Genomic DNA, 11900 nt, shown 5'->3' on the forward strand with positions numbered 1-11900 from the left:
CTTGTTTACGTTTTTCAGGCTATAATATGCTTCAGAAAATTCTATCTTAATATTTCCTTGAGAAGACAGAAATTGTACAGTCCACTGCACTGATGGTAGAGTCATTTTGCCATCTGATTAAAGCAACGTACAATAACAAAAGCAATAACAATATACTACACCGAAGTCATGTTTTATGGGCATATTGTCTAATTGGATAGATATCGTTTAAGGGAGATGTAATGTTTCATGCAACTACAATCACATATAATGTACTTAGAAGTCTGTTTTCAGTAATAATAGTTGCAGATATGCGTACATGCTAGACTAAATTAATGGGTCAAATTACCGAGCTTGTTACAGTGGATGCATGCTGTAAGGGGAGACTAATTGGAAATCAGCTGGTCTTAAAGAGTCATCTGCCAGTTCAACATTTACTCTTATTGCTAGCATCGAAGCACTGGCAAGTGGCAGGGCTTTTGTCATGCCCTATTTGCCATCAGGCCATGTCCTTCGAGAGCCCCTTCCCATAAGTGCAGGTAGAGGAGGTGAGCAGCACCATGCGCACTGGGCAGCACTGCGGCAGTTCCAGGAGGGAATTCTGCAGGTCTATAACTTAGTAAGGGCAGCAACACACTAGAGGAACTCCATCTATTCTTTTAGACTATACGAAAAGATCTCCAGCTATTACAATGGTCAGTAAAACATTTGAAAATAGTGGGAGTCTGTGAAAATATTAGCATACGCCAATTTTAACCACACTGCTATAATGTTAACTCAACTGCAACGTGTTCACATTATTCCCCTTGACTGGAAAAGCCACTTTCAAAACACATATATACGGAATGTCAACGTATATCACTAACAGCCAACTGCACATCACAGTTTCTGCCATCAGCTCTTCTTTTAAAATAGCTTGCTGGGATCTAAGCACTGACTTTTGTCAAAACAAAAGCACCTTTTGTACCCAGTAAATTCTTACATCCATTTTTTTCATTATATAACTAGCTTGGTTATGGCTTACATTTTTGTTAAAACTTAGTTTGAACCTAACATGTCATGTACTACCAGTGAGCCCTTGAGCTACTAGGAGGAGTGGTTCAGAGTTCTTATTACAAAAAATTCTTAAAGCAGGCTCTGGGGATGCTTCCCAAGAAGGAGCAAGGTTCTCTGAGTCCCTTACACCACAGTCAACAACAAAGACATTCAGCTGTGCAGTGGACCAACTGAGACTTTCATAGCTAATGAAGAAACGGAATGCCAGATCAGAAATGATGGAAACAAAGGAATGTATAAGTGATAGAGTTAAGTTTGGGGAAGTATTTTACGTTTCTGGAGGAGATGGGAAACAGAGACATTAGTTTTAGCCGGTAACAAATTCTTTTACCAGACTGATAAAATAGATGATATTTTAAGGACTTTTTCTAACACTTCTCTGGTTGCCTTTTACACGGATTATTTTTACCCACATTTCCCAGGCTACTCTCAACCCTTTTTGTTGTTATGATTAACATCATGCAGCACCATAGCTGCAATACTTCACGCTCCATCATTTCTCTCCTCCAATATCAGTCACCTTTGTTCCTTTTCCTCCGCTACCCTGATTCCTCTCCATACTCCAGCTGAGCTTCATTCCAGTCAGCCCAGCACAGGAGTGCTTGGCAGCTGCTGCACGTGACACAGGAATGCATCTCCCAAGCTGAGACTCAGTAATGTGGAAGGCTGCTCTGCAGAAGTCCCGGACTACTCAAGGTCCACAGCCTTTTCTCACATCCCCAGATACGAGTCATGATGGTAGAATGCTTGGAGGATATAAAATATTTATGCTGTAGTGTTAACACAAATTAAAGGAAGAGTACTTCTGTAATCAGAATAAAGACTGCTGAACGTATTTTCTGCTATCCTCTGGTGATTATATGTTAAATGTAAAGCTCACACAGCTGGCTCAGCCTGTGTCATAGCTTCACAGCCTCAACGTTGAATACAAAAGCACCAATTAACTGTTTTCTGAAGTTTACTTTCAAAACATACTCAGACACACTCCTCTGTAATCAAAAGTTCTTCAGTTCCAAAACTCTATTTCCTAAATGATAGCAGCATCCTCATTACAAATATCAAATTTTGTGAAGTACTTGCTCCATTTTATCAATACAATTGAGTTAACAAAAAGCAGGCAAACACTGAATCTGAAACTGCAATGGCAAACTTATGCTTACGCTTAAGTTTTACCAAAACCTGAATCAGAGACATACAGAAGCTAAACATAGAAAGGAAACATTTGAAATTAACTATACTTGTCAGTCCTTTGCACAAGAATTCAACCACAGTTTCAACAGAAAGACGCCACAGACCCTGAACATTAAGGCCATTATCTCAAAACAAGCCAGTGATTGTTTACGGTGCCTATAAGAAGGTGTTGGCACGGCACTCTTTGCTTCATTCATCACTCCCTCATTAAGCATCCTATTGCTCAGCCACGCATATCTATAGAGACCCCGGCAGCACTGCCCCTGCTGAGCACAATGCCCGTCTCCCCCTACGTTACAACAGACCCTACACACCAGAACGAACTCGAGAACACGAGCACAACTCTCCCACACTTTTTTACACCAAAAAAAAAAACAAAATAGCCCAGTTGGTTTCCTCCCAGCATCCAAACAGAGTTTGGGTATTCAAGTGAAAGATAAACCATTTACTTCTATTACAGAAATTTGTTTGAAACGACGCTGAGCATGAAGTACAACTACTGCATCCAAGGCTTCAGACAAAACCATATGCTATATGTGACACAGCAAAGAAGATTAAAATGTTTCTTCAAATAGAATTTGAACTTAAATCTGATCCACAATTTACCTCATGTTTTATCTCATCGGTTTAAAAGTAGGTCTTTCTTTGTAGCAAAACATTGTACACTGTTTTCCCATCCTTCCTGAAAGAAGAGGCATGTTAAAGCTGCTATATTGGATCATCACCAACACTAGCAATTTCTTTTTGCTTCACAGAGGTCCGACATATGCATATCTATCAAGAGTATAAGGCAGTGCATTTGCAGCCCTAGTGATAATCCTGTTTTGAAAGACCATGGGCCGTTTCAGATGGGGAAGGTCCTTATACATCATGGCATTTTGATCCAAAGTAACCTCCTGCTGGCTTACAGGCTCGCTGGCTTGATGGCAGCCTATTAAAACAAGACTTGAATTCTGCACAAATGATGCATAGCAAAGGCCCATTTCACATCTCAGGTTTTTAATATGAATTAAATCACATCTGCTCATTCTTAAAGATAGCATAAATGGAACTCAGGTCCTCCAGATTTCAGTGGCTATCACTTCCAAAATCAAGCAAGAATCCCCCAAATTTTTATTCTCAGCATCTCTGACATCAAGCAAAAACAATTGTGTAAACTGTTGGCAGAGTGCCTGCGTCACAGCCTCGTCTATGGACTGCTCCATGCAGAGCCCAGCAGCCTGAACTGTCAGTGTCTGCACACAGCTCTGTGCTGTGGAAAGTGAAGTTCAAGGCCCACTTCTGACAACATCAGCTTCCCTCTGGTCTCCCAGAATTCCTCAAAATCAGTACGTGCCTGTCCACAGATACAGAATCTTCCCTTGAAATCTCTGGTCTACATCAGACACTGCGTACACAAATGATCACAAGGAAATCAGTGCTAGCAACATGTGTGTAACTACACACCGTGCTAAAATTTTCATTTTAAAATATATTTTTGCTGTACGCCTTCACAAACTTGCAAAGCATTTTATTGAAGATTTAAGAGAGAAACTTGTTATAAAAATCCCCATAACCATATTTTTTAAATGATTTTTTTTTTTTTTCTCAGACCGAAGTGAAATATGTAGAAAGTAAAGAGCAGAGTGTGGAAAGTATATTTTCAGACATCCTGGTTTGTGAATTCCAGGTGCTACTTCTCAGACAGGCAAGAAAATTAGATTCAAAAAAAACCCTGATTCTTAGCATGACTGTTTATTTCTGAAGTTAATGACATGCAAATCACTATGCATGTATTTACATTCTTGATTAGAATGAGATTGAGAAGTTAGAAAATGGAGCAATGATGATCCTGTAGGTTAAAGCAGAGGTTTTCCAGACAGGCAAGAGTCAAGAATAACTTACATGTAAAAAATAAAGGCTGGAAAAAAAAATGATAATGCTAAAGATAAGCAACTTGCCTCTAATGTCCTCATCAAAGAGTTCACACTATCTAGGGTGCCTACTTTTTTAATTAATGGAAAAGTAGTTTGATGGGAACGCCTACGTCATGCTGGGGCTCTGCGGGGCTCCTCTAGAAACTTGCAGTTCTGTCACACAGCAAATGCTCATCAGGCTCCCTAACGCAATAGTCTGACCTCCAAAGCAATGAAATTGAAGTCTGCTGATGAAACTTAAGAAAGAAACTTGATGAAGCCACCTGAGTCTCTTGCATAATTCATTTTCTCTTCCTCGGACAGTTCTTGATGGGGCTGTTGAAGGAGTGCCATGTCCCCATCCCAGACACCTGACATGCACACACATTGCCCAAGGCACATCCTCAAGGGATGAAGCCACAGCCTTCCTCCACATGCAGCACAGCTGAGGAAGAAGAAAGAAAGAGAGGAAGAGAGGTGGAGAGGAAAAACAGAAGGCTGCAGGAGGACAGGGGCTAGCTCTGAGTAGGGCAGCTAAGAAGTAACCCAGAGTTTGCAGCATCTGAGGAATTCCTGAGCTGAAGAAAGCTCCAGCTCAGCCTCAGCTGAGAAACAGAGAAGTACAAACACAGGGAGAAGAGTTGAAATGGGGAGCAGGGGGAGAAAAACAACCCAAGGAATTTAAAGATTATCTATTCTGGACTAAACAGCAAGGGAAAGCATGAGTGCTATGGGATAAGAAAGGACAATCAAAAGAGCTAGTCAGAATCAATGCAAAGAACCAGATGTGGCCAGAACTCTCAGCCACATCTTCATGGGCTTTTAGTTCTAGTTTACAGCAAAATACCAGGAAAAGAAAACATTGCTTCAAGCCTGGCCATCAAAATCAGCAGCTACTTTTTCCAACTTAATTCTTCTAAACTTTCAGACTTAGGAGAAAATCATTGCAAATGCCTGGGTGATGACTTATATATTAACATGCAATTGCCCATGTAAGATCACATCGGCAATCAAATGTGGGATTCAAAAAAGTGCTGCCAATATTGAGCAAAGCTCTTTGAGGCCATTTTTTCCTCCTTCTACAGCTTTGGGAGTGCTTTTCCTAACTGGGTTCTGGCTAACCCCCTCCTGCCACTGCAAGGAACTGATCACCGGTGCCTCCTCTGCTCCCCTGTGGTTTGTGCTCTCATTTGATTTCTGAGAGTCTAACTGGAGTCCTTGTATTCTTAGTATAAAGATACAGGCAAAGTTAATGTCCTACAGTATCCAGAAGTACAGCTGAAACTTCAGATCTTTCACTCTATGAAATCTACGTAGGTTTCTCTTCAACACTTACTGCGTTTCAAGTGTGTTAAGGACCTGCTAAATTCCCTACCAAAGTCTGACGACTCCCACAGTGGTATCCAGCAACAAAGCTAGGAATTTACCAGCAGGCACTCTGCTTCATTAGCTGCAACTTTTAAACAGTGCAAACAATTCCTATTTTAACCCATCTTGCCGTCTACTCCATCTATGCCAGTGGCTGTGGAAGAACTCCCAGTTTCCCACGGAGGGAGCTGGAGTGTCTCTGACCACTGAAGCTGATGCAGGAGACAGTATGAGTGTTAAAAAGGCATTTGAGCCTTGCTATTTCACAGCTTTGATTATTTTAAAACACAACTGTGCTTTCAATATAAGCAAAGACGAACCAAGCAATTCCACAGCTAAGTCACAACCTTGAGCCGCAAATACCTTTAAACAAAGATAGCATTTGTTTTTGAGGGCTTTTATTTTTTCTTCCCGGCAGAGGCTCCCTCGAACAAGGCAGGTCGTTCTGAGCACAGTCGAACAGAGCCAAGAGCGCAGCAAAGGAGAGAAGGGCAAGGCACAAAGCAAAGGAAGTGAAAACTTGCAGGAGCAGAACGCACTCTCTGGCAGGCTGAGTTCCCTGCGGGGAGGTTTGCGACTCCCGTGCTGAGGAGCGGGGCCTAAGGACACAGGTGTGCGGAGCAGAGCAACTACACCCCACGTCTTTCTCTGCCCGGCGGAGCCCTTAGGAAGCACCTCCACCTGCGGCTCCTCTGCCTCTCGCTGGCAGAGTGGCGGCAACGCAGCTATCCTAAACTCGCGGCCCCTGCCCACCGCTTCTCAGCCCTCCGTCCCAGCACCCCCGGCCCCTCCATCCCAAGCCGCGACATCCTCCCCCTCCGCCTCACCTGCAGTCCCCCAAGACCCGCCTCCCGCACAAGAAATTCCTCCGCAAAAGTCGAGGTGCTCGCTTCCCCCCCGATACACACACATATGCCTCCGTGCGCTCGGGGCCGGGCAGGTAACGCCCGCACCCCCCCGTGCCTACCTGTGGCGGACGACGGGGCGGCAGGGTTCGGCGGCGGCGCTCCCCTCACGCCTCGCTGCCGGCCGGGCTGGGCGGAGGCCGGGCCGCGGAGCCGCCCCCCCGCCGCATGGCAGCGCCCGCCTCGCCGCCGGGCCCCCCCGCGCCGCTCGAAGTCGGCGCCCGCCTGCTCGGGTCCCCCCACGGCGCGGTGCCGTGCCCCGGACGCTTCGTTTTCCTCGAGGAACGGAAGGCGTCAGGCTCTGCCCGTGAAAGGATCCGGGCGCGGGTGGGCGCAGCGCTCAGCTGAGGGAAGCTTTAGCAGAGCGGGGTGCTGCCGGCATCGCTCCCCATCCTCGCGCCGTTACCCACCTGCACGCGGCGCAGCTCCGGCCACGCGCGCGGTCCACCGCCCCACAGCGTGCCATGGCCCGGGGCGAGCCCGATAAGCTCCCAGAGACGGCGTCCTCTAACGCGAGCCTGGAGCGACCCGGGGGCGCGAGAACCAGAGGCTGAGCCCTCGGTGGGTTGCAGCAAAGCCAGGGCCGCTGCTTCGCGCAGCGCCCTTCTAGCAAGGCTTTGCTTCGGAGCGCTTCTGTCACCCCATTCTGGATCTGTAACGCCACTCAGTGCAAATTAAGACAATCCAAGCAAGTGTATGGATCTGAGAGCACTTGGGGGAGCCAACCACAGCACCGCGTCGCCACAAAGATGACTCACCGTGTTGCTTCTCTGTTAAACTGTTCTGAACAACGAGTGCTGCTCCAAAAGTAATGCCTCCTATTTTATGATTCTGGCTCACACCCTCAGATGGAGGTGGTATGGCAGCAGAGGTTGAACGTTCCCACCAGTGTTCCATTACCTTTTGTTGCCGCGTGAAAGACGGTAGCAGAGGGGCAGCCCTGATAAAATGGCGTCTGACATAGAAGTGAGCATGAAGCAAAGGTATGGCACTGAATTTCTCCACAGCACCCACTGACATTCACTGAATGTTTATGGAGACCAACCAGTGGGTGCGAGCACAGTGAGGTACAGTTTCAGCAGTGACAGTGCAACATCTCCACTGATGCAGATGGTCACAAGTGCAGCACACAGGCTTTTGTTCATTGCTGACCAAAATGCATAGCTAATAGTGGTGACTATGTAAGAAAGTAACATTTAGTAGCTGAGAACGTGCTCTATTAAATAATGTTGTTGTACTCTTTGTATCTGTTGCGGCTTACATGGAAATAAATAGGAGGCATTACTTCCAGAGTAACATACGTAAATAGAACAGAAAATACGCATAGAAACAGATAATATATTTAAATATTTTTAGCAACTCAGTTTTGTACTTTCTGCCCTGCTTTCCCAACTGCAAAACTTTTCACCATAGTAGCTCTCACATGGTTCTTTTTAAGCAAGAAACAAACATCCTTGAAACTGGGAATTTTCTTCAATCCATGCAGAACAGCTATGTTACCTCATAAATATTAATGAGCATTAAGCTGTGTCACAAAAATAATTTTCATGCAAAGAGTCTTCTGCACATAGGTGCAGTTCCTGGCAAAGTTCACGTCACTGAATTCTCTCTGCTGGTTGCAGGTCCTTAGTGCCACAGATTTCCTCTTCAGATGCAGCAGAGGCAACTGAGAATGCTGAGCTCCCAGAACATAAAACATCATCAGAGAAAATTAAAAGCAAACAAAAACAACACAGAAGCAATCAAGCAAGCAAAAAAAGAAGGTTGTTAATTTGCATCGGAATTTTCTACCTCTTCTGAACTGGTCCACCCATCTCTGTATTTTTCTCTTTAAATTTTAAAGCGTCTGAACATTTGTTCTGTCAGTCGAGAAAAAAATGGACTGACTTAAACTCATCTTAGATCCCCAGGGGATATCACAGAAAAATAGGACAGCAGTGCTGAGAGGAAAAACTCCATCTACTGCATCTTTTACAATTAAAACTTACCAACAGTGACATGGGGGAAAGAGGTGAGAACTGCTTTTATGCTGCAATTCAAAGTCCCATATTGTATCCAGCAACCAATACACAAAGAGTGCAAATGAAAATTACTTATGGCAGTGGCAGTAGCTGACAGTTGCTCTGTCTGAGGAGCGCCCTTCTGTAGCTCTATTCATACTGACATGTAATTAAAGCATACCATGTCCAGAAATTTCAAGAGAAAAGCCTTGAAGTATGATTGAATTGAGCCCCATGTATGTCTTTGTCATGTCTGAAACGCAAGAGGAATTTAAGGATGCTTCAGGTATTTTATAAATACAGATGGATTTAACAGAGAACCATAAAAGTGAATCAATCCTCTTTATAATATATATATTATAAACTTAACTGCAATGCCTAAAATTTTGACTTGTTAAGTCCCGCTAAATCTTCACCTATCGACAAATTTTTAGGCTTCTTCTATTAACAAAAAGAATTATGATGACCTTCAGGAGCTTCAACTGAGTAAGAACTAAAATCTGGGACAAAGCAGCAGCTCCAAACTATAAACTCTTCCCTGAAAAACGTTTTTTGTGAAACAATTCACAATTGTGACAAGATATTAAGAAACTTTTTCTGTAACATTTTACCCTTCCAAAAACATATGAAAGAAAGCACAGTGAGGGCAAGTCCTTGGATTTAAGAGAAATGACACAACTTTGCAGTTTCTGGGAACTATCTCATGCATACTGGACTATTAATTTCATAAAATCATAAAACCATAGAATCACCAAGATTGGAAAAGACCTCCAAGGTCAACTAGTCCAACCATCCACCTATCACCAGTATTTCCCACTAAACCACATCCCTCAGTACAATACCTATATGCTCCTTGAACAACTCCAGGGATGGTGACTCTACCACCTGTTATGGTGGTCAATAACTTGTGGAAATCCAGCAGCTTGCTGCAGCAGTCTGGGCTACTGAGCGCAGAAAGCACCATCTGATTTCCATGGTTGGGCTTTGTTGGTGTGGACACCACCTGAGCTGCAGGGCAGGAGCTGCTGCCTGCAATTGCCTACATTTTCCCATTGATGATATAAACATGCAGAACCACTATGTGGCAGCCTGATACGGCTAGGTGGGATGAAACCCATATTCCCTGCTCATGACAGAGGAAGTTTCAAGAACTTTCAAACTTCTCACTGTTGTAATTATACTCCAAAATAAGTAAGGGGTTTCTGGTGCCAGTGCATTGAATGATTTCAATCAAGTTTGCTTATCATTACTATTATAATATTTTTAAAACCCTGCTATTAAACAGAACCAGCATGTAGATGAACTATAGAAATGAACATAGGACTGGAGCATTAACACAGCAGACTCCAAACTCAGATTTCTCATACGAGGAGGAAAAGGTGAAGTATTTCATTATTTTTTCTTAAATACATTTCCATCTGCATTTCAAGCTTTCTAAAGCCTGAAACTAGCATTTCTAAGCTTTCTAAAAAGGATCAAATTGCGTAAGTTTTCTAGGTCTCTTATTTAGATTTTCTTGTACATTTACTCATTTACTAAAATCCATAAAAACCCTTACATGGAAAAAAATCAAAACTGTAATATTTAGGCAAGTTTGCTTAAAGATATGCCCTCAAAGCCTTTGCTCTCCTGTATGGTTCTACATATACCATTCTCACCACTCTGTTGGGTTTTCTTCGTACTTTGCTCTCATACTTCTTCAGTAAGTATTTCCCCACTTGTGTTCAGAAGTGTTTTGTCAGTTGCTCTCACTAAGCCAGCTTATTACGCTTAAACCAATATAAAATTAAATTAATGCAGATCTTTCTCCTGCCACTATGAATGTATTTTCCCAGCACTTCATTACATCCTAATAAAAATCTTTAAAAGCACCAGTTAGATCTGAAAGAAACAGAACACATACATGTCTCCTGATGGAAGATTATTGTGCCTTTTAAAATAATAATAATAAAGTAATAAATATTTCGTGTTGATCTTTATTAGGTTCCTTGCACTTTAAGATAAATGGCCTTTTATATTAATGATAATAAGGAAATTGCTTATCTATAATGAAATAGGAACAAAGCATGGAGTCAGAGAAACTATCTTTCCTAATTTTCTCTTCTTACCTTTTACACGTAAAAGCTTTCATATAGTAAGCATCAAATAAAAGGCTATCTAACTTTCCTCTAATTTTTCTGCTTGAAGGCTGTTTTTTTTTCCTTCTTTCATTTGATAAGTCTGCAATCTGTAACACGCATGCTCTGATTGTAATGGTTAATTCATTTCTTCCTCAGGTTACACGCGTAATGACACAGTTACACAATAATTTATTTTAAGAATTTTGCTGTACTTGACCTGCTACGAACATTATATAAAACCATGACCATCCAGACCACATTCAACATTACTGCCTTAGTTACCCTGCTGGTGGTCACATTTCCCAATGGCAGTAATTTACCAGAGACAACAAGCAAAAGAGAGATTATGTCTTAGTAATGCGCCCTTGGTGATATGAGTACACTGGCCCAAGATATACATGTGTGCATATATATATATATATATATATATATATATATATATATATATATATATATATGCAAATATATGCACACACACATATATACACTTCTTTTTAAACAGATTTTAGTTCCTAGCAGCATAGTATGACAGGTAACTTGCTTTATGTGCTCTGAAGCCCTCAGGTAATTTACCACACCTTTTGCTGAAGACAGGGCTAAGTAAAAGCAGATGATTTGAGAATATTCAGAGATGTGTGTTAGCCACAAAATCTAGGGAAATTTAAGTGTGACTTATATCATTCAGAAGCATATGCTGTTTGCATAGGTTTTATACCTATACCTACACACACACACACACATATATATATATGAAATATGTATGTAAACTGGTATAGTTTAGAAAAATTACAGTATTCCTCTCAGAGGAATTTAAAACTTAAGTCTCATAAGAAGTATGCCAGCATGAAGCATCTAATGCAAAATACGTTTAAGCACTAGTGGAAAAAAAGACTGCCTTTTCTCACCCCCAAAACTGAATAAGACAGCTTTAACAAACTTTCTTTATTCTACCCATACAATATGAAATTCCCTTTGATAGGAGCATCTGCAAGCAGTGCCATGAGAACACCATCACGTATTTCACATCTCTTCCATGCCAATTGGGAAGGCAACACATATCATATTACAATGACGTTCTGGCTACAAGATTTAACTGCTGTATTACCATTTATTGAACACACCTGCAAGTACATATATATATATACACACACACACACACACACATTACATACTGCCCAACACTGATTTCTTTTCAGAGAAGAGAAGAACTTTTCCTACAGACCTAGCAGGAAAAACAACATCAGCAAGCGGTCAGTTTATCATAGTGGCTCTCATAGTCAAAACTCCTCCTCCAGGCTGAAGTGCAGAGTATCAAGGAAAACAGTCCAACAGCTGCATAAGGTTATTCCTGTTTCCACATGTTAGTAAGTCTTGTTTTAAGAATTA

The 11900-nt window shown here is 42.2% G+C and overlaps 1 protein-coding gene across 1 annotated transcript in view; it reads right to left on the bottom strand.

The window, feature by feature from the left end:
* Positions 1 to 11900, bottom strand: part of SHANK2 (SH3 and multiple ankyrin repeat domains 2) — a 372036-nt gene that overhangs the window by 330079 nt on the left and 30057 nt on the right. The gene's annotated exons all lie outside the window — the stretch shown is intronic.

Source organism: Lagopus muta, chromosome 6 (assembly GCF_023343835.1).
Source record: "Lagopus muta isolate bLagMut1 chromosome 6, bLagMut1 primary, whole genome shotgun sequence".
NCBI lineage: Eukaryota > Metazoa > Chordata > Aves > Galliformes > Phasianidae > Lagopus > Lagopus muta.